The sequence below is a fragment of the Chrysemys picta genome, chromosome 12, assembly GCF_011386835.1.
Source record: "Chrysemys picta bellii isolate R12L10 chromosome 12, ASM1138683v2, whole genome shotgun sequence".
Lineage (NCBI taxonomy): Eukaryota > Metazoa > Chordata > Testudines > Emydidae > Chrysemys > Chrysemys picta.
Window position 1 is genome coordinate 7669296 of NC_088802.1, and position 26567 is coordinate 7695862.

A 26567-nucleotide genomic window follows, 5' to 3' on the forward strand; every position below is an offset into this window, starting at 1 on the left:
ACCGGGCTGTCCCCCTCCCCATCCAGCTGCGGCGCACAGGGCCTGCCGGGGAGCGGCTGCGGCTCGCTGGGAAGCCGAGCCCGGGCAGCGATCGGGCTGCCGCTGCCGCCCCTCCCCAGCCAGGCTCCCCCCCGGCAGGAGGCTACGCTGCACGGAGCCACGTCGGGCAGCAGCTCCATCCCGCTCGCTTGCCGCCCGGGGCCCGGCTGCCCGGCAGGGGGAGGAGACTCTGAACCTGGGGGGCGGAGCAGCAGCAGGTCACAGCCCCGCCCACCGCGGGAGGGAACCACGTGTCTTCCCTTAAACGTTGGGGCCAGTCCTGGATGGCAGACGCGCCTAATATGGTATTGTACGTCACTTGGGGCGGGTTTCCCCGACAGTCTCCAGCAGAGGGGGACAAACTAGGGCCCGGGGGCCACATCCCGCCCGCGGGACCCTCCTGCCCGGCCCCTGAGCTCCTGTCCTGGGCGGCTCGGTCCCTTCCCCGCAGCCTCAGCTCCCCGCCCCGCCAGGCTCTCCCCGGCTGCTGGCTGCGTTGCACTGAGCGCCGTCCCGCTCCCCCATGCACCTGATATGGTCTCACCTGTTACCGTCTCCACGTCACTGGCTGCCGATCCCGGCGGGTATAAAAAGGACACCCGGGCTCAGCGATATGCCCGAGGCGGTAGCGGCACAACTGCAGGGAGCGGCGTGCGGTGCTGGGGAATCCTGGGCTGCCGGAGCCTCTGCTCTTAGCCCGCTCCCGGGGGCATTTCGCTTCGGTGGTTAATGACCCGCCCAGCTGAGCGGGGCTGCAGCAGCGGGACCCTCTCCCCGAGCCGGGCAGCTCCCGGCGGGGCAGCCCGTCCCCTCGCTGCTCCCTCTGCCCGCCAGCCGGGTTCGCTCCTAGCCCGCTCCCCGGGGGGCTCGGGCTCCAGGGGACACGAGCCGGTGCGGCTGGGCGAGCTGCGAGCCGGGCTCCGGCTGCCCGCGGAGCGATCGGGGGCTGGGGGGCTCCGCCAGCAGGTGAGGAGGGGCCGGTGTTGTGCACGGACCGGGGAGGGGGCGAGCAGGGAGCTGGGGGGTGGGTGCATCGATCACACTGGGGAGCCCTGGTCTATTGGGGAGGGGGCTATGCGCTGATCGGCTGGGGGAGGGGTCGGGCGGGGTCTATTGGGGAGGGGGCTATGCGCTGATCGGGTGGGGGAGGGGTCGGGCGGGGTCTATTGGGGAGGGGGCTGTGCGCTGATCGGGTGGGGGAGGGGTCGGGCGGGGTCTATTGGGGAGGGGGCTGTGCGCTGATCGGGTGGGGGAGGGGTCGGGCGGGGTCTATTGGGGAGGGGGCTGTGCGCTGATCGGGTGGGGGAGGGGTCGGGCGGGGTCTATTGGGGAGGGGGCTGTGCGCTGATCGGGTGGGGGAGGGGTCGGGCGGCGTCTATTGGGGAGGGGGCTGTGCGCTGATCGGGTGGGGGAGGGTTGAGGGGGCAAACTAGTCGGTTAAACTGCACGAGCTGAAGTTGCCTCAAGAGAGAAGAACTCCGCTGGGGGGGAGAAAATCAGGAGAGCGGATGGTTTTGTGGTGGGAGGGGAAATGACTTTTCTTCGTACTGAGAAAAGCCGTCTCCGTTGTTCCCCCTGCTCCCCAGGGCAGCCTTTGTTTCTTTGCCTTTTAACTGATGGGCAAAAGTGTCCTGCCCCCCCCCCCCCCCCCCCGAACTGCCGCTCCAACAGCACCGTGTGTCTCAGCGAGCCGTGCGGAAGGGTCTGCGGCCGACACTCCCTCCTGATCTCAAGCGAGCCCCGGGGGTGCCGGGCTGAAGTGGAGGGTAACTAGAGAGATTTTATTATAGCAAAGCGCCAGTTCTGCCTAGCGCACAGATCTCCTGCCTGCTCTACAATCCCCCCGTGACTTGGCGCCTTGACACTGTGTGTGCCTCATGGGGGGGGGGGCACGGGGCCATTTGGACAAGGGGTTCCTGAGATCCCCTCCTCCCCCTAAAAAACCCCCGACCAGCTACAGTTGCGATGCTTGGCACACAGCCAGAGCTTGAACCAGGCGGAGATCACCGCACCCGGGATTTTGATGGTTGAGAGTTATCCCAGCAGAGTCCAGGGCATCCCCCAGCCCTTTGGGGAGAGCAAATTACCGCTTGATGAACCAGTTTGATTCTAGGTAGTCCCGCTGCTAAGCACGTGTGAGACTCACACGCCAGGCAGGTCACACTGTGCCTGGGCAGGGAGAGAGGCCAAGGAGCTTGAAAGCTAGTTATGACCCAAGGGGGAACGGTCCAGCCATTGAACCACAGCGGGCACCATGAATTCATGGAGGACAGGTCCATCAATGGCTATTAGCCAGGATGGGCAGGGATGGTGTCCCTAGCCTCTGTTTGCCTGAAGCTGGGAATGGGCGACAGGGGATGGATCACTTGATGATTCCCTGTTCTGTTCATTCCCTCTGGGGTACATGGGCTGCCAGACCCTCTGCTCTTAGCCCGCTCCCGGGGGCATTTTGCTTCGGTGGTTGCTGACCCGGGGCTGCAGCAGCGGGACCCTCTCCCCGAGCCTGGCGGCTCCCGGCGGGGCAGCCCGTCCCCTCGCTGCTCCCTCTGCCCGCCAGCCGGGTTCGCTCCTAGCCCGCTCCCCGGGGGACTCTGGCTAGACCCAGTGTGGCTGTTCCTACGTTCTTATAAATTCCAATCCAACCCTTGGTGGGAAAGCTGGATCTCAAAATAGGAGGCATCTTGCTCTAATCTGCCTCTCTCCAAGGATTGATTGATTGGAAACAAAGTCCAAATACAGCAGAATATTCAGAAGGTGCTGACCCTGTCTTTGAAATGACAATGGATTACACATGCTGGGAGGGGAGGGTGATAAGGAAGGAAGTGTGTCTGGGAATGGGGCAGAGGGGGTTTGAGGTGCAGCAAGAGGAGGGGTGATTAATGGGGAGCGGATAAATGGGGTGAGTGGGTAGGAGAGAGGTTGGGGGCTAGGTGGGGTGGGACACTGAGAAGGGAGGTGTGGGGGAGAGGGCTGGGGACTGGGGGAGAATAGGGGCAGGGGTGCCTTTCAGCCCCACGTTCCTCTCCTGTGTGTGTGCCGGGATCTGGGAGCTGGAAGGCCTTGGCCTCTCCTTGGGGGATCTGAGCCTGTTTCCCTAAAACTTCCCATGTGTGACTGTCCCTTCTGTGAGTGCCAGGATCTGGGGAGGGCCCTGACCATCTCTGGGATTCTGACGCCACCCTCCCTGCCCTCCAGCCTCATGAAAGCCAGGTTCGGGGGGGGGGCATTGCTTTTGAGGAAGGGTCCTTAGCCCCCTCCCTCCCAATGATCCTCTCTCTACACCCTCATGTGAGCTTGGCTCTGTGGCTCCCTGTCCCTCTGGGGGTGCCTGAGCACCTCTTCCTGCACCCCCTGTGAGCCAGGATCTGGGGAAATCCTACCACTGTGGGTGTGGAGTGGAGAACAGACATACTGAGAGCATACACCAGGAACACACCGCTGACACCAGCGTGAGGAGCTGAGTACAGGCACACTTGGTGCATATCCCAGGCTCTCCAGCAGGGGGGTAAGAATATCAAGTTCAGCAAATCTCAAACATGATAAAGCCAGGAAATACAGGGAGGTGCCCAGGTAGATGTAATTCCGCCCTCTGAGTGATATCATGGACAAGTGCTACCTCCACTTGCCCAGTGCTCAAACACTAAGCATAATCCCTGCAGAATCCTGCACGTGTGAAGTGTCACAACCACTTCACACTCACTCACTGGATACCGTCTAAACCTAGACCCTTCCTTACCCGCCCTTCAGCCCCCAGACTGCTCTGGCATCCCACCGCACTGCTGCCAATCCCCATGGCAAGACCCCCCAGTGCCTTGCTACTGAGACAACCTACACAAGTTTGCAATAAAATGAGGCAGACTGGATCCTCAAGGTACAATGTTTCCTGCTCCTTTATGGGGTGGGGGCAAACCCCGATTTCCTCATAGCCCATTCACAGCTCAGGCCTTAGTCTGAGGAATGTGAGTCTCCTCATTTTATAATCCCCTCTCCCAACCTGCCCCACCATTCAGTACAGCGACAAGTCCCACAGTGAGTGCAGCTGCTGTACGTGCAGATAATCCCAGTGCCTATTGCCTGTTCCAGGGGGCAGAGATGATGGGCATGGACCGTAACTCTCGAATTCCCAGTTTTCTGATGCTTGAGTTCTGCTGATGCCCACGTTCTGGAAGGGAACGAGCTGTCACTGGGAAGCCTTACCTCTGCCTTCATGAAGTCTTTGCTGTTTAATTTATTTCAGATTCTGCCCATGGTTGGAACTGAATTCACACTGGGGGGGGACAGTCTCTCAGAGCCACACAAATCCTGTCAATCCCAACTGCCTTTCACCCCTCGGGATCTTTCTGTGCATGCTCAGTGTAATCCAGGGGTTCTCAAACTGGGGGGCGTGAGGTTATTGTGTGTGTGGGGGGTCACGAGCTGTCAGCCTCCACCCCCAAACCCTGCTTCACCTCCAGCAATTATAACAGTGTTAAATATATAAAAAAAAGTGGTTTTTAATGTAATAAGGGGGTCGCACTTGGAGGCTTGCTGTGTGGAAGGGGTCAAAAGTTTGAGAACCGCTGGTGTAATCCATTTGGTGCTTGAGCTGAAGGCACAAACCTAACCGGAGAAGCACACGCTTTTGCTTCTAGTGTTCCCAATTTTGCTCTGGCTGGTGGGGCTGCAAGGGTAGCGGCTGGTGGGGCTGCAGGGGTAGCGGCTGGTGGGGCTGCAGGGGTAGCGGCTGCCCCTGTCCCAGGCTGGGTAGGGGGAAGGGAGGGACAGGGACCCTGGGCTGGAAGCGCTGGGAATGAATTCTCAGCCAATCAGATTGTGGGGTGCGACACCAGGAGCATGGGCGAGGATATGAAGCCAGAGAGCTGGGTGGGGAATGGAGGGGCAGCAGCTCAGGAGCCCATTGGCGTGGCATTGGGACGGGGTGCTTGGGAGAGACCCCACTGGCCACAATCCCGTAAGTGGGAACTGGATGAACATGAGTGAATGTCACCACATGCCTGAGGGATCCCAGCAGGCCAGGGCCAAGGACTGAAGTGAGATCCCTCCAGCTGGTCCCTCCAGGGCCTGGTGAGGGGATATAAGGGGGATCATGATACAGGGACCTCACAACCCGTTCTAAACAATAGAGGCAATGTCTTGACTGACAGGTCTGGGAGGAACTGTCCGGACTCCCCTCGGAGAGACGCTCGCCACGGTCACACAATCTGCACGGGGCCAGGAGGCAACCAGCCCTGCGAACCAGCTGCCCAGCTCCCCCAGAGGGGCCTGATCCCAGCCCAGCGCTCGCCCGGAGCCCAGATGGAGCCAGCCGCTTCTCCCTCTACTGAGGCACCGCAGCCCACAGGGCATCTTCATGGCAGCGATGGGCCTGGCACAGCCCCAGGTACCGCCGCTTCTCTGCCCGGGACGGGGATGGGGATGGGGAGAGGCTAAACACTGACCCGGCAGCTGACTGGTCCCTGTGCAGATCCCCCAATTGGGATCTGCTGCAGCTGCTATTTGGGGGACAGGGAAGGGGCCCTACAGCCAGGCAGGGGGCACAGCTGTGTGTGCAATGGGGGCAGGGGCTGGAATTGGGGAGGGGAGGGTTGTGGGACCTGGGGGGGGGTGGGATGTGGGATTTCACAGCAGCTGTAACTAGTGGACTGACATGGTTCAATTGACTTTTTTTTTTAGGGAAAATTGGGTGTTTGATTAAAGGCAACTTTTTGTGGAAAGTGTCGGCTTTAATAGAAAACATTCACTGTTTTCTTGGAAAATTCAAACCCCCCAAATTGTTCGGCTTTCAATAATTCTGGACTAATTTGGCGCGTTTGGCCATTTTTGTTGAAGTTTTTCTTGTTCTAGCCCTCCTGGATGGGGAGAAAAGCTTGAAACAGTGACCCCTAAAGGTTCCACCACCACAAGATCAAGAACAGAACCCAAAGTTGTTTTCAGAATCTCACCATGTTTAAACCAATCTCATGGTTTTGGGGACTCTGACTTGTGATTTTTGGTCACTGGGGGTTGGCCTTCCCCGAACACACCCACAGACACCCCCGCAATGGGGGTCCAGAGCTAGGAGCGGGGCAGGGGGACCCCTGGGCACCGACTCCTCACCACACTCTCCTCTCGCTGGTCTCTCTCTCCAGATTCAGCCAGCCGGAGCCGGGGGGCAGCTCCTCCTGCCCCACAAGGACCCCTTGCTGCAGCTGTCATGAGTAAGTGTCGGGGAGCGAACCCCTCTGCCAGGGCTCTCCCAGGCCGGGATCTCGGTGTCTGGGGTTGGGGAGATTTGCTGGGGGGTGTCTCTGTTCTGCGCTCTCACAGCCCCGCTCTCCTCTCTGTTAAACCTGGGGTGGAATCCACCTTCCACCCCCCGCTGACCTGCCTGTGCCCCTCTCCTCTCTCTGCCAGGCCTCTGCCGCTACCTCTGCCTTCGCTTGGAGCTCTCGCCAGGGAGGGGCTGCTGCTGGCTCTGCTCTGAGCTCTGCCTGAGGATGGGGGAGCCGCGCTCGGCCCCTGGAGGGGTCAGGAACCGAAGGTAGAGAGAGCGTCTCACAGGGTTTCCTATTTCACACCGATCTCTGCACCATCGCTGCACCCTTGCGCTGGGAGAGCTATCGAGGGCCTGACTGTGGGAGCTGCCTCCTCCGAGAATCAGCCCTGAGACGCCTGGAACTAGTTCATGGTTGAGATTGTCTAGCTCAGCATTTCTCAGACGGGGAGTCCTGGCCCAAGAGGGGGTTGCAAGGCTATTGCAGAGGGGTCACGAGATCACAAATATTCTCAGGGGAGGGGGGCCAGGAGGGTACAACAGCTGCCACTGTGAGGGAAGGATGATTAAATTCATGGAGGTAAATGGCAAAGGGGATGTAACCAAAGGTAGACAGGGTCTGACTAACCAGAGTTCCGTCTTTGAGACGAGAATTGTTCAGGGCTGGGTCTAGGTTTTTTGCTGCCCCAAACAAAAAAAATTTTGGCTGCCCCCCACCCCAGCCCTGCGTTCACCCCAGCCCTGCGTTCTCCCCCGCACTCCCCTGCTGCCCCAGCCCTGGGTTCTCCCCCCACTCACCCACACCCCCTACCACCCCCCCCCCCCGCCACCCCAGCCCTGGGCTCTGCCCCCCCCCCCCCCCCCCAACCTGCACTCTCCTTCCGCCGCAGCCCTGGGTCACTGGTAACTCGCTCCCACGGCGGGTCATTCAGCAGGAATTTTGGATGTGCCCAGAACATAGACAGGTTTGGTTCCCATATGGTTACAGAACTGCAGTAAAGTGGAACAATTTTCAGCTTGTGTGATTGGAGGATATCTGGATGCATATTATAAGATTGTCCTACATAAATGAGGAAAAGTTGAGGTGCCTTTATTATTCTTTTGTTCCACTCTTTGTTTCTATGGGGAATCTGCCAATCCAATATCACTGTCTTCCTTTTTAAACTAAACAAAACAAAACAAAACAAAAAAAGCAATTCCAGTCCTAATAACCACTGGGAAGCATTTCTTGCTCAATTTATTCTACTTTTTCTACAGCAAGTTACAGTGGATCAGTAGATTTGATTTGGGAGAAATGAAGTAACAGCCGCCCAAATTGAGTTTGCGCACTCCTGAATTTTGAGGTGTTCAAATCTGGAAGGCAGGTGCTAGATTCAGATTTAGCTAATATTCAGAAAGGGAAAGGAAAGGTCAATTTCTGCTTCCATGGCTCAGAAGTGGAAATCCTCCTACGTGCCTGGTACTGTATCTAAAGCTGCCCAGTCTAGTAGAGCCTCCTCTCCCTTACTGTTCATTTTAAATTCTAGTGGGATCCACGTACCTCCCTTGCTAGGCTTCAGATAGAGAGGGGCACTGTCCATTTAGTCCCCCCAATTCCTTCTTTGGGGGCTGCAAGGTGAGGTCACACCAGTATCCCTAATCCAGTCTGGGGATGTCTTCTGAAGGGGATATCTGGGCCAAAGCCTTCTCCTTGGGCTGGGCACACTTGTTCCCCATTCATAGTGCCACCCCTTTCAACTCACAGCAAGCTGCAGCATGGCTCAGCTACGTCACTCCTTCCCCCTCCCTTTCCTGTTGATAGCTGCCAAGGGAATGCTGGGAAATGTAGTTCTTTCCCTGCTCCAGGGCTGGCTCTATAGGCAGGGAGCTAACCAAGGAACCACAGCTCCCATGCTGGATCCCCAGCTGCTCCCTGGCTCTGCAGGGTTGTGAGAGGGGAAGAAGTGAGTTTAAAAAAAAAAATGGCCCAAATAAGGTGGGTGAGGAACCAACTAAGGGGAGAAGGCTGAAAGATGAACTATGGGGCCAGAGGGAGGTTCCTAATGGAATTCTTCAAGGATGTGTCTTGGGATCCATCTTCATTAATCTCTTTACTAGTGGTGTTAACACAAAAAGTAAGAGGGTGATAACAAAATTTACTGATGATAAAAAGCTGGGAAACGTGGTCAGTCCAGAGGAGGGTCAGAATATTATACAGGAAGATCTGGATGTCCTTGCAGCCTGGAGTAACAGAAAAAAGATGAAATTTAATAGTACCGGGTGCAAGATCCTGCATCTAATCCTAAGAATTTCTGCTGTATGCTGGGGGCTCATCAGTTAGAGGGGACAGAGGAGGGGCGAGACCTTGATGAGTTGGTGGATTACAGGATGATGGAGCCACCAATGTGATGTGGTCATGAAGAAGGCAAATCTCACCCTAGGATGTATCAGCTGAGGCATTTCCAGTAGATAGAGAAGCATTAATGCCATTGTACATGGCACTGGGGGGGCTGTCATCTGGAATGGAGGGTCTGTCTTATGAGAGGAGAAAGGGAGAGCTTGGCTGGTTTAGTCTGGAAAAACGAAGGCTGAGAGGGGATCTGATGGCTCTCTATAAATACATCGGGGGTGGGGTAGACACCAGGGAGGGCAAAGAGCTGTTCTACATAAAGGCCAATGTAGGCACAAGAACAAATAAGGATTAACTGGCCAAGAACAAGTTCAGGCTGGAGATTAGAAGGTTTCTAACCATCAGAGGAGGGAGGTTCTGGATCAGCTTCCAAAAGGATCTGTGGAGCAAACAACTTGATTAGTTTTAAGATAGGTTTGGACTCATTTGAGTGTGATTGCATGACAGGGTTGCTGGTGGTGGGGGGGGGTTGGGCTGGCCAACTCTGGGGTCTTTTCTGGCATATGTCTTATGGTCCCAAGTCTCAGCACCCACCAGCAGCTCCCCGCCCCCCCTTTCCAGCTCACCTACGCCTCCTCTGTGAGCATGTCGCTGCATCCTGCTTCTCCCCCCTCCTTCCCAGCACTTGCACAGCAAAACAGCTGATTTGCAGGGCAGGGATGGAAGGGGAATGTGGTGTGCTGGGGGAAGAGGCGGGGCCGGGGTGGGAATTTGAGGAAGGGATCCAATAGGGACAGGGAGGGGGTGGAGTTAGGGCAGGGACGTTGGGTGGGATTGGAATGGGGGTGGGGCCAGGGGTGGGGGTGCGGGGGTCGCCGGGCACCCACAGATGCCGGAGAAAGTTGGTGCCTATGACTCCAAGTGAGTGTCAAAGAAACCTGCTTACCGCCCCACCTCTGTATCCTGTATCTGCCACAGAAGGAGTGAAGAGAATCAAGAGAGTTTTCCGGGGTAACCTAGGGCCGGAACCGCAGGGTGGTGTGGTGGGATTGAGGAGTATTGACAAACCTATGGTGGGGGGAGCCGAGGCCTGGGCTAGCTAGGAGCTGCAGGTCGGACTTGAGGGGCAATGAGGTGTTTGTCTACACTGAGACCTCTCGTAGCCTGACATGGTTGTCCAATTTGGTTCCTTGTTCAATCTTTTTGCCTTCATCCCTCTGCCTGCATGGGCAGCACAAACCTCCCTGCACTCGGCCTCTAACCCAGCCGCGGGGCTCTGTGCTTGGATTGTAGATTTCAACCACGCTCCGTGCCTTGCTGTGAACGTCACATTGCAGCTGCCACTGGGAGATGCTGTCAGGGCCAATCCCCCGCTCCCCACAGAGCCCCAGGATGACCCTGAGAGCAGCGATGTGGAGGAGATGGAAGTGGAGGAGATGGGAGAACAAGAGGACGAGGAGATGGACGTGGATTAGAACATCGCTCTGAATCTGATCTGTCTAGTGCTGGATGTGCAGATGGACCATAGGATGTGCCCATGTGGGAGGGGCATTGTTTACAGACCTAGATATCTCAGGGATTTTTTTAATGTATTTTATTATGTTCTCCTTTGCACTTACAAGACTTTAAGCAGATTAATGAATGTTCTGTTTCCAGTGGTGTCACCGTGCCGACAGCTCTGGGATTCAGACACGGTACGGGTGGAGTAGGGTAACATGCATCAAATCTCTTCAATCCAGACAGCGTGAGCAGAGAGCAGACGAACGATCGACAGGCTCTGTGTTGACCTGGTGTGAGTCAGAGCAGCCTTGAGGCTGCTGTAACATTCTGCTCCCCAGCGGCCCAGGAGCAGAGCACGTGCCGAGCCTTCACACCAGCCAGGGAGACGCCTTGTGCAGGGGAATTTTCCAGGGCTGTCTACACCCATTTTAAATCCCCTTTGCCTCCCAGAGTTACCTAATGGGGCAGAATGGGACTGACTTCAGGCAGCAGTTTGGTCTCAAAGCCAGTGAGAACCAGCAGCTGCCCAGGCCTGGCTGTGTCTGACACCCGTAACTAGGGTGACCAGATCACCCAAGTCAAATATCGGGACACGGGGGAGGGCAAAAAACAAAACCATCCCTCCCCCTCCTCCACAAGCGCTGGAGGGAGGCCCCGGAGACGCAGGGGAAACGCGGGGCTGGGGTGAGTGAGAGTCCAGCCTGGCCCCGAGAGCAGGCAGGACTCAATTGGGCGGTAGGGAGAGGAGGGGGGCGGCCCACAGGGCCAGGTGGCGGCTGTTCTCCCCCCCGGGCAGCAGGACTTGGGAGCAGCCGCTGCTGCAGCTCCCACTGCCGCGGGGGGAGGAAGCGGCCGATGGCCAAGCTTGGCGGCTGCGGCTCTGGCACCCCCGAAACCCCCTGAGCCCGGGTCTGCTGCAGGGACCCAGCAGCGCGTACGCTGGGCCCAGCCCCTGGCCAGTCGCGTCTGGGCTGCTGCCCAGCTGGTGCTATCCCGTGGCGGCCCCGGAGTGGGGGCAGCAGGCCCCAGCCCCCCTGTCCTGCTCGGGTCCCGCAGGGGCTAACGTTGGTGGGGACGCGGGACAAACAAGGAAATATCGGGACGTCCGGTCCCCCTTCCTGTAACAGACCTGCCGTGTGTGAGATACGGGTATGGATTCCATGGCTTGAATGCAGCTCCAGTCCTGGGTGTAACAAGGCAGCGGCAGAGCCCGACTGCTCCAGGTCTTAGGACTAAGGTTAATTGGGAATTTTTCATCAACTCTGTTTTTTAAAAGAAAAATTGGGTTTTCAGCAAACTCAGATTTTTCACAAACTGGCTGTTTTCTGTGGAAAGTTTTGTTTTTACCACCACCCCCACCCCCAATGTCTGAAAAACAAAATATTTGCACTAAACCAAAACAATGTCAGTCTGTAGAGCCTGCTGGGATGCTGCAAGGGAGCTGTTGTCCAGGTGCCTCATGTCCCCATTCTGCTCTGTGGGGACTCGCCTCATTCTGGCTGGCTGGACTACATCTCCCATGATGCACCATAGTCAGGGACACCCATGCTACAGCTGGCTCCCCTCTCCCTGAAGAGAGACCGTGGTGCACCATGGGAGATGCAGTCAGATCAAGAAACCGCATAACCTCTTGAGAAAAATGCACCGTGTTATATGTTGTTTCATGTTATGAATTAGTTCAGTTCAATGTAATCCTACCATGAGGCATCATGACAGCATTACATTGAACTGAAATATTTTGGTTTTCAATTTTTTCCCTAAAAGTTGATCTTTCTGTAGAAAATTTCAGTGAAAATTATTTCCCCTTCTTTTCATCAAAGTTTTCCATGGGGGGGACCCACATTTTCCAACCAGCACTGCCCATGCCATCTGCTTACCCAGGATCAGGTCTGTGATTCTGAGGGGCTCGGGGTAGCCCCACATGGTATCCCGTTTCCCTTGGGGAATGGAAATAAAGTCACCCTCTCTCAGGGGGCGGAGGGGGGTTCGGTCATATGTCACTCAGGGGCGTGGCTTTGTCTCATGCCCAGTTGTACCGATGTCAGGTTGTGGTGCAGAGCAGACCTCAGATAATTGCGCTTGGTTTATGGAAAGTCAGCTCCAGGGCCCCTTCCTGAAAGCCACAGCAGAGACCCCTTCCCTGCTCCCCATTCCCTTCCCCTGGGCTTGCAGCCATTGTGCGGCCTGCCCCCCACCCCTGCCTTCCTGCGCCCCCATTCCCCACCCTCTCCCTACATTCCAGCCCTCTGCCAAGCACATCCCCCGCCACCCTGCACACACAGCCCTCCTAGATCCCTGCACCCGTTCCCCTGCAGCCCTTCCCTCCCACTCCTGTCACCTTTGCAGCCCTTCCCCATCTGGCCTCCCATTCCCCCCTGGCACTCCCTCCTTTCCCAGATCCCTGCACCCCAGTCCTCTGGTAACTCCTCTCAGATCCCCTCCTCACCCCATTCCCCTGGCATCCCTACAGCTGATGCCTCTGTGCCCCACTCCTCCCAGTCACATTTCCTTGAGCATGGCCAGATCCTGCTCCTGCTCCTGGCAGAGGCTGACGCACACGCCTGGCCCAGCTCTGTGGGCAGCGCAGCGTTCGGCTGCTCCGGGTTGGGCACCTTCTCGCTGCAGCTGGCACAGCCCTGCCTTGTCCCTGCTGTGCGTGGCCAGGAACTCCTGGTTCAAGGCTTCAGCCACCCGAAGTCCAAGTTTCTCAGGCCAGACAGGCCGGGATGCTGCAGCACATGGAGCCCTGGCATGAGTCCCTGAAGTGCCTGGCAGAGAGGAGAGGTTCAGGAAAACGCTGAGAGGCGTTGGGAGGGGTGGAAGGTGGAGGCAGGGGCTGCTTAGCTCAGAGAGGGATTGTGTTAGGGAAGGATGAGAGCCCTCCTGCCATCAGGCGAAACACTCCATCGAACTCCCACCCGAACGAGCGCTCGCTGGCCGTTGGCCCCGAACGAGCGTCTCCCCAGGGCTGAGCGGGTCTCACTGTCTCTTGTGCAGAGAGATGTGGTCCCATCTCTGGGTCTGTTCTGTGGAGACCAGGATGGTCTGGCTCAGCAGGACGGAGTTAAGGGGTGCCCTTGCTGCCAGAAAGATGAGGCTCAGTGGTATGTCACCAAGGGGGTCCCGACCAGAAAACCCATTACACAGCATTAAGTGTTTATATTTTTATTATTTCTGACTTTTTCCTCGACTCCGGTGTATATACGGAGGCTCTCAAGGAGGACAGTCGATGTATCTTGGCTCTCGTCTCCTGGTGGGTTTTGTTGGCTTTCTTCAGTCACTTGGCCAAGAGGTTTGCATCTTCTGCTGCTTCCTCCTCGTCCTTCTCAGTGTTGTTGCCTCTTGAGAGCAAGAAGTCTGAGTCTCTCTTGGAGCACTCGGGGAATTAGCAATGGTTGGAGCTTAGGAGCCTTGGTCCAGAGTTTCTTGCCTTCCTTTCGCAGGGGTTTGTTCACTGCATATTGACCAACATCATCTGTTCTGGAACGGTAGAACAGCTGGCAGATTCTGCCAGCCCTCTTGGGACCAAGTTGAGGAGGCCCCGTGGGATCTATCGGGTCAGGAATCCCCCACAACTGAATCTTCTCGAACTCCTGTTTCCCCATCTCCATCTTCTCCTCCTCCCATCTCCTCCACCTCCATCTCCTCCACATCGCTGCTGTCGGGGTGCTCCTGGAGCTGGGGCTTTGCCAGGGCACTGGCCCCTTGACCGCCTACTGCCCCATATTGACCCCCAGCAGCACCTCCCGTTAGCACTGCAGGTGCAATCCAAACACAGAACCCAGCCAGGGGAGGGGGCAGAGCGCACAGAGGATTGTGCTGCTCACACAGGCAGGAGCAGGGAGGCGAAAACCTCCCCCCACTGACACTGTGCCTGGCTCCGCTGCCATGAGGCTGCCCCGCGGGCTGCGTTGCCTGGGCAGGGGGAGAAGCTGACGGCTCCATCTGCCGCAGGAGTCCTTGAAGCAGCCCGAGCCTAGAACAACAGAGCCCGGCTCGGGCAGGATCGGGGCCCTCGAAGCGCGCTAAAAGCAAGTCCTGCCAGGAGCCCGGCTTCGGCTGAAGCCCGCTGGGCTGTTCTCGCAGCCGCCCGTTCCCTGGCTCACTTGGGTCAACGAGCCCAGCGCGATAGACAACAGAGCCTCCACTTCCCTAGGAGTTGCTCTCAATCAAATCAGCTCCATTCATTAAGAACAGGGAACGGCGCAGCCTGTATTTATCCATTGCTGAGAACCACCCCGCCCCTGGGCGGAGCCAAGCAGGGAACTGCGGGAACCTGCCCACGCGCGCTCGTTCGCAACGCGTGCTCGTTCGTTCGTAAATCAGGAGGCGTTTCCATTAGCAGTAGGTTTAAAGCTCCACCAATCAGGTGACAAACTATCCCTGATCCCTGGTGCACACACCGCCAATGCCACCCCTCCCCATCCCTTATACAAGCGGCTTTCCATGGGGCCGGGGGACCAGCCAGGGTCCCCACGGAGAGAGACTTTTCCTTTCATCTGCCAATACTGGAACGCTGTGATCTGCCCCGTCACAATTCTTTACTTGAAAGACCCCAGGGGTTATTCTGAAAGGAACTCACCCGATCCCAGACTGGTTCAGAGAGAGGACCCACCGGTGGTCACCCGAGCCAAACACCATCTGCTGGAATGAGCTGGTCTCTGAGCTGAACCTGAGGTGGGGAGAGAAGAGATCCTCTAAAGAATCACTAGGATACAGAGCCAGGACTTGGTTCAGGGTTTCAGTTCATATGACTTAGAGGCGACTGAATACGAATGATACTTATCTGATGGGCCAGTGCTCAGGGAGAGTTCGTCCATATGCCCCAGGGACCTTCCTACAAAGGAAGTAACAGAATGTTACTAAACAAAACCATTCACATAGTCTGTTGGAAGGAGACGTCCGGGATGTTTCCGGATGTACCTAGTAGGGATAAAGGGGTGTTGAGCATCAAGGTCCAGATCCGCAAATGGACTTAGATGCCTAAAGTCCAGATTTAGGCACAACTGTGATCCACAAACTCCTGCTCGGCCGTCTCCTCGCCCTGTAGGCGCCTACGCTCACTCGGTGCCTACACTGTCCCTGTCAATGTCCTCCCGCTGCTACGTTCCTGCCTCTGAGCATGTGCCCTGCTGCCTTCCATGTGACTGTTATCCCAGGGGTTAGGGCACTCACCCAGGATGTGGGAGACCCAGGTTCAAGCCCCCCGCCTGCCTGATGAGAAGCAGGGCTCTGACCAGGTTCCACACCTCTCAGGAGAGCGCTGTAAGCACTGAGCTAGGGGCTGGTCAGATGTGGGGGCTCCCTCGGTCCCCGCTGAAGTTGTTCCACTTTCATTTAACAGCAATCGAGCCAGGGAAAAGGTGAGTCACACCCTACAGCCCAGGGGTTGGGGCACTCACCGGAGAGGTGGGGAACCCTTAGTCAAATCCCTTCTCCGCATGCAGAGGGGGGACTTGAACCAGGTCTCACAGTGCCTGGCTGAGTGCCCGCACCCCCCCCAGCTGCTCTGTGTGGGGCGAGGCAGGTGCCTGAACCACTCTCACAAGAAACGACTTGGGCAGCTAAGCAGCCTGACTCCGGGAAAGGGGTTCCCAGCTGGGACTGGCTAGAAGCTCTAGCGCCGCCCTGCTGCCCAGACTCAGGTGCTGAACTCTGGGGTGGATGGGAGGGGCTTGGCCCACACCCCCTTCATTGGCATCTCCCATTGGCTCCCTTAGGCGGCTCCTTGCCTAGGCGTGCTGGCTTCTGTGGACCCCATTCTTAGGTGCCCCCCTCCCCCCAATCACTGTACAGGGACCTGGGCATCTGACTCAGGCTTGGTGGAGCCCAGTGATTTCCCAGGCACCTATTGCAATGTCTCAGTACCTTTGCGGCCTGGGGATTTTATCCCCCAAATGACAAATTGTCTAGTTCAGAGAAGGAATCTCAGGGCAAATCTCACCCATAGTTTTAATTCATGCTAATTCGAGGGCAGTGACATCCCCTCCCCGCACCAATAGGCACACAGGATTCTTAAGGAACACCACAATTAAAAACACTACTACTAAAATGGTCATAACAATGCACACAACCAGCACACAATGGTTACATCAGTTACACACACGTGCACATGCATGGAGAGCTATGAACGATTTCCCCTCTGAGAATGGAGCTGCCCTGCTGGGACACTTTCTTTTAGTTACATTCACAGATTGAGGCCAGAAGGGACCATCAGATCATCTTGTCTGACCTCCTGGATTCCTGCATCCAGCCCATAACTCCTGTGTGCAAAGGAGGAATATTATCCCCATGTCACAGATGGGGACCTGAGCCCCAGGGAGAGCAAGTGACTCTCCCAAGTCACACACAAGGAGTCAGTGGCAGAGACTGGAAATGAACCCGGATCTACTGAGGCCCTGTCCAGAGCCTGGACTATCACCTGAACTTTCCTCTCTGGTAGAACCCAGGAGCCCAGCGCCCTAAGTTAATATATTGTGTCTTATTTCCACAAATCAGTGATGAATTCAGTTTTAGTGTCTCTCAGAACTAAAGCAGTTCACAGAGGAGCAAAGGGATTTGGTTTGAGGGTTGGTGACTCCTGTGAGGTTATCCAGGATAAACACAGGTCATAAATGGGCAGAGGTAAGTGAGTTAACTAAGTTCTATGAAACTGAAGACAGGGTTTAACTTACTTAAAAGAAGTAATTCAAGAGTCACTCATTTAGAATAGCGAAGGTTCTTATAAACCAAACAACTCACTTCAAGAAAACGCCTTGAAACAGGGCAAAGGATGAAATTTTTTTTTTTTTTTTTTAAGATTAAATCTCACTTTTTGGTTTACAAGGGTAACCTCTTAAACCTACAGGGTCAAGACAATTTGGTGTTTAACAAGAGAAGCTGTTTAGTACCTTAAATTAAAGTCATGTTTGTATTTCCTTAAAATTACTTAAAAACATAACGAAGTCTAATCCCTGGGCAGTGCGGCTGCAAACTCCATCTCACCCACGACGCCGGACGGCTGAGTGACGTCATTACGTCGCAGAACCAGGCAGCTTCCTGTTGAGTCTGCGACTTGTTTTATAGTGTTTCTTAGCTGTCTTGTTGCAGCCGCCCTTTGCTTGGATGAGATGAACCCCTGGGGCGGAGAGCTAGAGGAGGGGGCTGAGCATTAGTATTGTAATCTGGTGAGATTCAGATTTGCTTTATTTGTACCTTTTCAAAGAATGTCACAAGTGACCAGAGCCTGGGCTGAATTACAATAGAACCGTCTCCTCAGTCCTTTCACAACCATTAGTTGTGCTGATCAAACGTCACAGCCTGGGACATGTTCTTCAGCTCAGGTCTGTGCTGCAGTTGCCTTCATTCACCAACTCCTCCTAAGTCTGTCCCATAACGCCGTGCCCAGCATTTGGCACCTCTTCGGGGGCTTAGCTCAGTTTTGGAAGGTAAAAGTCACCTTAAGATTTTGTAAGAAAAACTGGAACTATTGCTGGGTGGGAAGGGGAGATTATCTGGCTGAGATCCTGTAGCGTGTTGCTGGGCAAGTTCTTATGGGCTGCATGGTGCCGCCTGGCTTCCACTGAGGAACGTGTTACATGCCTTAAGTACAGCTTTTTAGTTACGTTGTGGTGGAGTGGCATAAATGGAACAACCCAGGTAATTACCGGCCTGTCAGCCTGACATCGCTCCCAGGCAAAATAATGAAGCCGTGGATGCAGGACACAATTAAGAGTTATAGGAGGGTAATAGGCATTAATTATATTTTTTCCTTTGCATCATTAAGGGACAGTAGCTCAAAATACACGGCTTTGGGCCCCACTGCCAGACTGGATCATGCCCAAGGGCCCTCTGGCCAGTCTCCTGTCTCTGAGTTTCCAGACCAGCTACTTCAGAGGAAGGTGTCAGACCCCCCCCTCAACAGATGTGGGATGATCTGCCTCCACTTTAGATTTAATCCTGGACTCTACTAGTTAGAGATTGGATTGATCCCTCAAGCAGGAGGTTTAATATCCCTGCCAAAAAACCTATTGTCATTAACGATAGCAAGCCTGGATATTCTTGGTGTCCATAGAAACATCCAATCCCTTTTGGAATCTCATTAAGTTCTTGGCGTTAATAACTTCCTGTGGCAAAGCGTTCCACAGTCCGATCACACCTTACGTGAAAACTTATTTCCTGTCACCAGTTTGGAATTTGCCACCTTTTTAACTTCACTGAATGTCCCTGTGTTATGGCTCAGGGAGAACACACGCTACCCACCCACCTTCTCTAGACCAATCATTATTTTAGAGACTTTCGGCATGTCCTATTTGAACTATCTCCTCTAAGGCCTGGTCTACGCTTCAAATTGAGATCAACAAAGCTACGTTGTTAGGACGTGAACTAGTCACACTCCTGGGCATCGTAGTAATGCATCGTAGCAACCCGATCCCCAGAATTCTTCCACTGACCTACCTGCCACCTCTCAGCAAGATGCATTAACTACATCAATGGAAAAGCCCCTTCTGTCGCTGTAGGAAGCGTCTAGACTGGCACTACAGCAGCATAGCGAAGGCCCCATAGCTGTGTCCATGTAGCACCCGTTAGACATGCCCTAAACTAACAATGCCCATCTTTTCAACCTCTCTCCATAGGAGAATCTTCCCAAGCCCTTGATCCTTCCTATCACCCTTCTCTGAACCCCCTCTGGTGCTGCAATACCCATTTGGAGATGGGGTGACCAGAGTTGCACACTCCAGGTGAGGCTGCACCATGGATTTATAGAACATTCTATTTTCAGTGTTCTTCTCCATCCCATTCCTTACGCTTCCCAACATCAGCTTTGCTTTTCTGACCGCAGCCGCACACTGAGCAGAGGTCTCCATTCAGCTGTCCATAATCACAGAACTATAGGCTTAGAAGGGACCGCAAAGGTCATCTAGTCTAACCCCTGCCAAGGTGCAGGATTCATTGTGTCTAAACCATCCAAGACAGGTGGCTACCCAGCCTCCTTTTGAAAACCTCCAGTGAAGGAGCTTCCACAACCTCCCTAGGCGTCTGTTGCATTGTCCTACTGTTCTTACAGTTAGGAAGTTTTTCTTGAGATTTAATTTACATCTGCTACGCTGTAGTTTGAACCCAAGTCATTTTCCTGAGCAGACACTTAATTTAGACCTTGTAAGGTGGGAGTAGCTTTACTGTTTACCTCCAATGTGTGTTACTTTGCATCTAGCAACACTGAATTTTATCTGCCATTGTGTTGCCCATTCACCCAGCTTGTATAAGTCTCTTTGAAGTTCCTCACAGTCCTCTCTGGTCCTGACTAACCAAAATAACTTTGTGTCATCTGCAAATGTTGCTACCTTCTATATGAGGAGAGATTAAAGAGGCTGGGACTTTTCAGCTTGGAAAAGAGGAGACTAAGGGGGGATATGATAGAGGTCTATAAAATCGTGAGTGATGTGGAGAAAGTGGATAAGGAAAAGTTATTTACTTGTTCCCATAATATAAGAACTAGGGGCCACCAAATGAAATTAATGGGCAGCAGGTTTAAAACAAATAAAAGGAAGTTCTTCTTCACACAGTGCACAGTCAACCTGTGGAATTCCTTGCCTGAGGAGGTTGTGAAGGCTAGGACTACAACAGGGTTTAAAAGAGAACTGGATAAATTCATGGAAGTTAGGTCCATTAATGGCTATTAGCCAGGATGGATAAGGAATGGTGTCCCTAGCCTCTGTCTGTCAGAGGGTGGAGATGTATGGCAGGAGAGAGATCACTTAATCATTGCCTGTTAGGTTCACTCCCTCTGGGGCACCTGGCATTGGCCACTGTCGATAGACAGGATACTGGGCTGGATGGACGTTTGGTATGACCCAGTATGGCCGTTTTTATGTTCTTATGTACCTCATTCCTCACCTCCTTTCCAGATCAATAAATATATAAGACAACACAGGACTCAGTATGGAACCTTGATGTCTCCACCGTTCACCTTTTGCCATGATAAAAGTTGACCATTTAACCCTACGTTTTGCTTTCAGTTTTCAGGCCAGTTTTTGATCCATGACAATACTTTGCCCCTCACCCTGTGACCACTTAGCTTCTTTGTCCCTCACAAGAGGCTGCTCTTGTCAAAGGCCTTTTGGAAATCTAAATAAATGATGTCTGCTGGTTCTCCTTTATCTGCTACTTTATTGACACTTTCACTAATCTTCAGAATTCTTTGAAACACGATTTTCCTTTGCAAAATCTCTGCTGGTTCGACCCTGTCAAATCATGATCTTCCAAATGTGTTGTAATTTTAATTATTAATACAACTAATTTGCCTGGCACAGATGTAAAGTTCACAGCTTGGCAGTTCCCTGGATCACCCCTAGAGTCTTTTTAAAATATAGATAGAACATTTGGTACCTTCCATTCCTCTAGAACAATGGCTGGTTTTAATGAAAGATCACAAAGTTCTGTTAGCTGTTCAGCTACTCATACCTGAGCTCCTTCGGGACTCTTGGATGGACCATCTGGGCCAGGTGCCTTGTTAGTCCGATGATCAGTTTGCTTCCGCACCTCTCCTTGTGTCACCTCAGTCTCTGAGAAGACCTCTCCGTGGTTTCCAGCAAAGACTCCCACATGTGGCCCCTGGACTCATTTGTATTCCTTTGGATTAGGTGTGGCGGAGAATTTCACAGGCCATAGTCAGCCCTGTGCTATATTAGTGATGGGAAGTCTGCATCAAGGCAAGGTATCCAAGCAAGCTTCTCTTCCAGGGGACTTGCAGCTGGTCAGTGCAGTCCAAACGTGGTGAATAGTGGCCAGGAAAGATGCCCAGTTGACGACTACGTATCCCAGAGGTAGCCCCCATTGACAGGTCTGCTGTAATGCCCTGGGCTTGCTTCCAAGTTGCAGGGAGAGAAGTGTCTCATCCATTTGCAGCCTGGATAAAGATGATAGGAACATGTCCTGGTGCCAAGGCAGATGTCACAGTGCGGCTACAAAGGGTCCTAAATTAATGCTGGGAATTCCAAAACGAGTCACCCGAAAGACTGACTTGGTAACATCAACAGTAACTTCACAGGCCTGGGAAGGGAACAGAAGACAGAGGAGATGCAGATTAACAGAGACCCTTCTTTATTATTATTTACTTTGGGGTAGCCCCTAGGAGCCCCAGTCAAGGGCCAGGATCCCCATTGAGAGGCGCTGTACAAACACAGAACTAAAAGATGGTCCCTGCCCCAAGGAGCTGTCATTCTAAGGAACAACACTACACTTCTAACTTCTGGTACCAAACTACATGTGACTAAAAGGGTCAGAGCAGATGTGCCCTGCCAGGAGCATGAATGATTTGAGAATTGTGGATTCTCAGAATGTTACAGTAGCTTCGGTGGTGACAGCCCGTTTGGATTGATGGCCTCAATTTTAAACAGATGCGCTAGAGACATGTCAGCTGGAAGGTCCTTTCAGCCACAAGCGAGAAGTTTTAGCTGCTGTGGGACAAAATGCTAAGAGTAACGTACTACGGTGTCGCTGCACAAACACAAGAAAGATGCTAAGTGACTATGATTTACTGGATCTAACGGGAATTGCTTAGATGTTGCACTTCCCTTGCACCTGTTTTCTCCAGCTACCCACTGATTCCCAGGTGTACCAACACCTATCAAGCTGTGCATCTGATCTAAAAACTATCCCACCTTCTTGTTGGAGGCTGTAGTTACTGGGCTGTTTAAACACAGACACACACGCACCAGGATGCCACAGAAGCCCTTGTGAAACTGTCTCCTCACCCTCCTATGGTCATGGTGTGCACAGGAAAGTTACACTCTCCACACAAGAGTCGTGCAGCGTCCTCCCTACCTTGCTTTCTTTCAGGTGTAATCAAATAGTGCAATGCAGCCACGAGTATCCAGATCACCACTGCTGTCACCTCACTTTGCTGCGCTGCGGCAAGTCCCCACTAGGTGTCAGCATTACACCACATTCTAGCCCACTAATGATGATATCCCACCTCTCTCTCCCCCCCGCCCCCGCAAATCTCTTTCCTAAGCAGAACGGCTGTAATAATTTTTGTCTCTCCTCCTCTAAAAGCTGTTCCATATCCTTGATCATTTCTGTTGCCTTCTCCGAAGCTTTTCCCGTGATCAGAACTGGACCCAGTATTCACTGTGTGGGTGCACGAAGCATCCAAAACAGAACTCCCAGTTAAAATCAATCACAGAAAAGGAATTTCTTTGTCCCAAGCTCTATATAAGGAAAGAGCACTGGGACGTTAAGTCAGAAGCAGATCAAGCTGCTCTCACTTCTCCAGTGATCACATTCGTAATATACGTAATTCCTTTCAGTATGGTGCTGCATTAATCGAACCAGCTATCTGACATCTCAGATCATTAAATCTGAACACACAACACTATGATAACGATGCCTAGTGGCCTTACAATCTAGGATGGTTTAATGTCTTTACTATCCATTGAGAGAAACAGCCTATAGGGTAGGAGGTTCCTGTGAGAGCTGAAAACACAGAAGTCCTACTGTCAACAGGGGTGGAAGTGAGGAGAGGCCTAATTCTGTGGTAAATTGCAGGGTATTTCCTAGGGATTATGGGGAAAATGCTACAGGGATTAAGTATTGATTTTATTGGGGGAAGGAGGGATTGTTAAAGACTATTAAAGATTTTTTTCTCTTTATACAGTATAGCGACCAAATAAAAACCTGTAAACTGCTGCCACCCCATTCTGTGCCCCTTGGTCCATTTTACTCCTTTCTTCCTAACTCCGTTGGATTAGTCTGTAGGATGAGCTCTTGGGCAATACTAAACCAACAGTTACACGGCAGAAGGGGCTCACCTGGGATGACTGGTGGAGCACTGCAAGGTGTCTGCAACCCTAACTCCACTCACAGGACCTATCGGGCCAGCACAGCCCACTGACCACATTGGAGGTTTACTCCTTATTTCCCCTCCAAATAGTTTTTCTTGATGGTAAAATACTAAAATAATTAAGCAAGTAACGTCTGGGTGTTTCTATTGCCCTGTCCTCAGCATTCTGCTGCAATGTCGGTCAAGTTTATTAATAGTGGCTTAGCCACAGGCCAATGTGCAAAACCAAAATATAAAAATACACATAAATACAGATTAAAGAGAACATAAACCGATTAAACCATACAGAATCACCGCACCACCTGTCTTTTCCTTACTGTAGCACAGTGGTTCTCAAACTTTTTTACTGGTGACCCCTTTCACACAACAAGCCTCAGAGTGTGACCCCCCCCCCTTATAAATTAAAAACACTTTTAAATATATTTAACACCATTATAAATGCTGGAGGCAAAGCAGGGTTAGGGGTGGAGGCTGACAGCTCGCGACCCCCCATGTAATAACCTCGTGACCCCCTAAGGGGTCCCGACCCCCAGTTTGAGAACCACTGATGTAACCTCATTTTAGGAGTTCAATGGACTTTACAAACACTAATGGATTATTCTTGCTCTGCACTGAGCAGGGTGAACATGCTTACATCCATTTCCCTGAGGGTGAAATTAAGGTGGAAGCAATAACCAACAGCCAGCTGTGGTAACAGAAGCAGAACTGGGATTAGAACCTGGCATCCTGATTGCGTGCTCTGCTTTAACCACGGTACATCCCTTCCTCTCAAATCTGGGCATAAAATGTGCTCTAACAATTAGCTTCCACTCCTCTTCCAGACCTGGGAATGGAACCCCACAGGCCCCCCCCCACCCCACTCCTGAAAACCAACCCACTTTTATCACCTGAAATGCAACAGTAACTCTGCCACAGCTACATACAGCCCAGCAATTACTTTAGTACAAGTCAAACTTCTAATTTTGCTCTCCAAATTCTGGTTGGTCCTTTGTCCCTCTCCTTCCCTGGGTGAGATAAATACTGCTCCTTCCTGCTTATCTTCCCCACACCTCATCCCAAAAGAAATTACATTTCAAAGTGATTCCCTCCCCCACAAAGATTCAATGCTGTGGGAAAGAGGATTCAGTAGGGATGTCTTTGCCATAATAAGAAACTAGACAGAGAAAGAGGTACAGCTCCAGATGTCCTCCCCGCTTCAAAAAAACAAACCAAACCTCCCACTTTCTTTATATCTTTGTGATTTGGGCACAACTTCCATTAAAATTAAAGGAAGATGAGTGCACAACAGGGTGCTATCTGAGTTGGGTCACCTAGGCACTGCTGTGATCCAGGTAATTATGTATCTAAATCCCCTAGGTTGTCTTTGAAAATCTCAACTCAGGCCTCCCCTCTCAGCTAATACACTGGCAACTGAACACGGGCCTGGATCTCCAGAGCCCACAGCATGAGCTGCTACAATTTAAGCTAAAAAAACCAACTTGTGGCTGTCACAGACTCACATATTCTCCTGATTGGCCCAGATGGTGACACTTGGCACACACTCGCTAGGGTGTTACACATGCAGGGAAAAGGCTGTGAGTTCTGTGCTGTGAATTTTTCTACGTCGCCAGAGGGCAGCACAGAAACGACACACACACGCACACAAAGAGAACCAGCAGCTATAGTGTCCTGTGAGAATTTCACTTCAATTTACAAAAATAAAATTAATTTTCTAGTCCCTGTGGATACAAAGAGCTTGAAAATAAGACCTATTTCCTCCCTAAAGGCTCAGAAACCAAACAGCAAAGAACACCTCTTGGCTGAATTCAATTTTCATTTATGTTTTATAATTTTGACAGATAATATGGAGGTTTATTTTTAAGCTTCTATATTTTTATCAATTTAAATGTTCACAGTTGCATGAAGTTATGGGTTTTAAGCATTTATTTTATTGATTTAAATTTTCAATTATGGGAAATTCAGGGGGGAGGGAGGTCAGACAATTGTTTACGGCCAGTAGACATTGAAGGTTAAAACACAAACTGTGAACACCACATATCAAAATGTACAAAGTCAATGGCCATAAATGAAACCCTAGTAAGTTCTCTGGCAGCATTTTTCTTACTGTGCCTCTCTGTAAACGTCAATGATCGTCGCCATAAATAGTTTGTCAGTTTGCCTGGGTACAGCGAACCTACATACACTGATACAAATCAAATCCTTCCAAGCCTACTCTAGCACAGGGCTAGTTCTACATAAGGCTCAATTATTTAATAGGGTCAGTTTTTGATTAACACCCCCTCCTCCCCCCAACACATGGTTTAATTCCAAGCCCTGATTTCTCCCCGCCTGGTGCTTTTTCTCCAAGAAAGGCGCGGGGGGGGGGGGGGGCGGGGGGTGTCTACAGCAGGAGGAAGCACAGACATGATGGTGGCGATTGTTTGGGAAATGTCCCCCACCCCCTCCGAGCTGGGAGTTGGCTCCTCCCCAGCCGCAGCAGCGTTTTAAGTGCGGAGCAGCCCGAGCCCGCCGGGGGCGCAGAGCCCGCACAGGGGAGAGAGCAGCAGAAGGCGCCGCCAGTCACCGGCTAGTTCGGTCCTTGTTCTCCGGTCCCCGCACGGCGCTGTTCGTTACTCTCCGTACGCAGCTCTCAGCAGCCCACACCCCAGAGCTGGGCACCTCCTGCTCTACCACAGCGGTTTCAAATGACAGCCTTTTTCATGTGCAGACCCCTAGCCCATTTCAAAGGGAGCTGCAAACCCCCTTGGAAATCTCAGACCCAGTCTGCGACCCACAGCCCCCCCTCCCATGTGTCTCTCCCCCACAGCTCCCTATACCTCCCCCTACTCCCCATTTCCCCTACACCCCAAGACGGGTCTCTGCCACCCCCTCCCCTCCCCCCAGGTGTATCTGGGGGTCTCCTTGCCCCCTTCTTCCCCCCATTCCCGCGCCCCCAATATCCCCCTGCCCTTGGGTGTCACTGGGGCTCTACCAGCCCCGTCTCTGGGGCCGGGTCTCTCCCCTCAGACCCGCGCCCCCCCTGCCCCGGCCCGGGGTAACAGACACTCACCGGGAAGGGACAGCAGGAAACGCTGGAGCTCACACAGACACGCCACCAAAAAGCTGAAGCAGCGAAGGACCAGATCCAGTTTCGTTATGAATGTTAGATCGCGGGTCGGGCGAGTCCTGACTCTCCGGCGCAGTCACCAGGCACAAAGGAGGTTGGGGAGCGAGCGAGCCAATTGCAGACACAGCGGGCGTGGTGCCAGGACACGTACACACCGCAGCGAGCACCATGGGACTCCGAGGCCCCCATTGCACACGGCGCAGGACAGGGGGAGGGGAGGTAACCGAGCGCTTTTAGCAACCTAGCCTCGCCCGGCTTGTTTGTGAGTCACACAAATTCCTTCCCGATTGGCTGTGGCCGCCCTGCGCGCTCTGATCCGTCCACAGCTGCTCGGGTGTTTCCTGTGCTGCTTCGTGCAAACCGCATCCAACTTCTCCAGGCCCAGCCGCACACAGCGTTTTACCCCTGACATTGCACTGTGTGTCGGCTCTCCTGCCACACAAACCCCGACCCCCAGCGGCTGCCTGCAAAGCTCTCACTGGTCACACCAGCGCTTGTCCTCGGCAAAACTTTTGTC

The 26567-nt window shown here is 53.2% G+C and overlaps 2 long non-coding RNA genes across 2 annotated transcripts; one reads left to right on the plus strand and one right to left on the minus strand.

Annotated features, from left to right (window-relative positions):
- Nucleotides 1–11746, plus strand: LOC112060880 (uncharacterized). Its single transcript, XR_010591830.1, has 5 exons — nucleotides 1–1005; nucleotides 5184–5419; nucleotides 6168–6236; nucleotides 6433–6559; nucleotides 9915–11746. It is a non-coding gene; the product is annotated as an uncharacterized LOC112060880 (long non-coding RNA).
- Nucleotides 7156–26264, minus strand: LOC103306936 (uncharacterized). Its single transcript, XR_010591829.1, has 4 exons — nucleotides 25994–26264; nucleotides 20565–21152; nucleotides 9021–14958; nucleotides 7156–8512 (listed from the first exon to the last, which is right to left on the minus strand). It is a non-coding gene; the product is annotated as an uncharacterized LOC103306936 (long non-coding RNA).
- Between the last annotated feature and the right edge of the window lie 303 nt (nucleotides 26265–26567).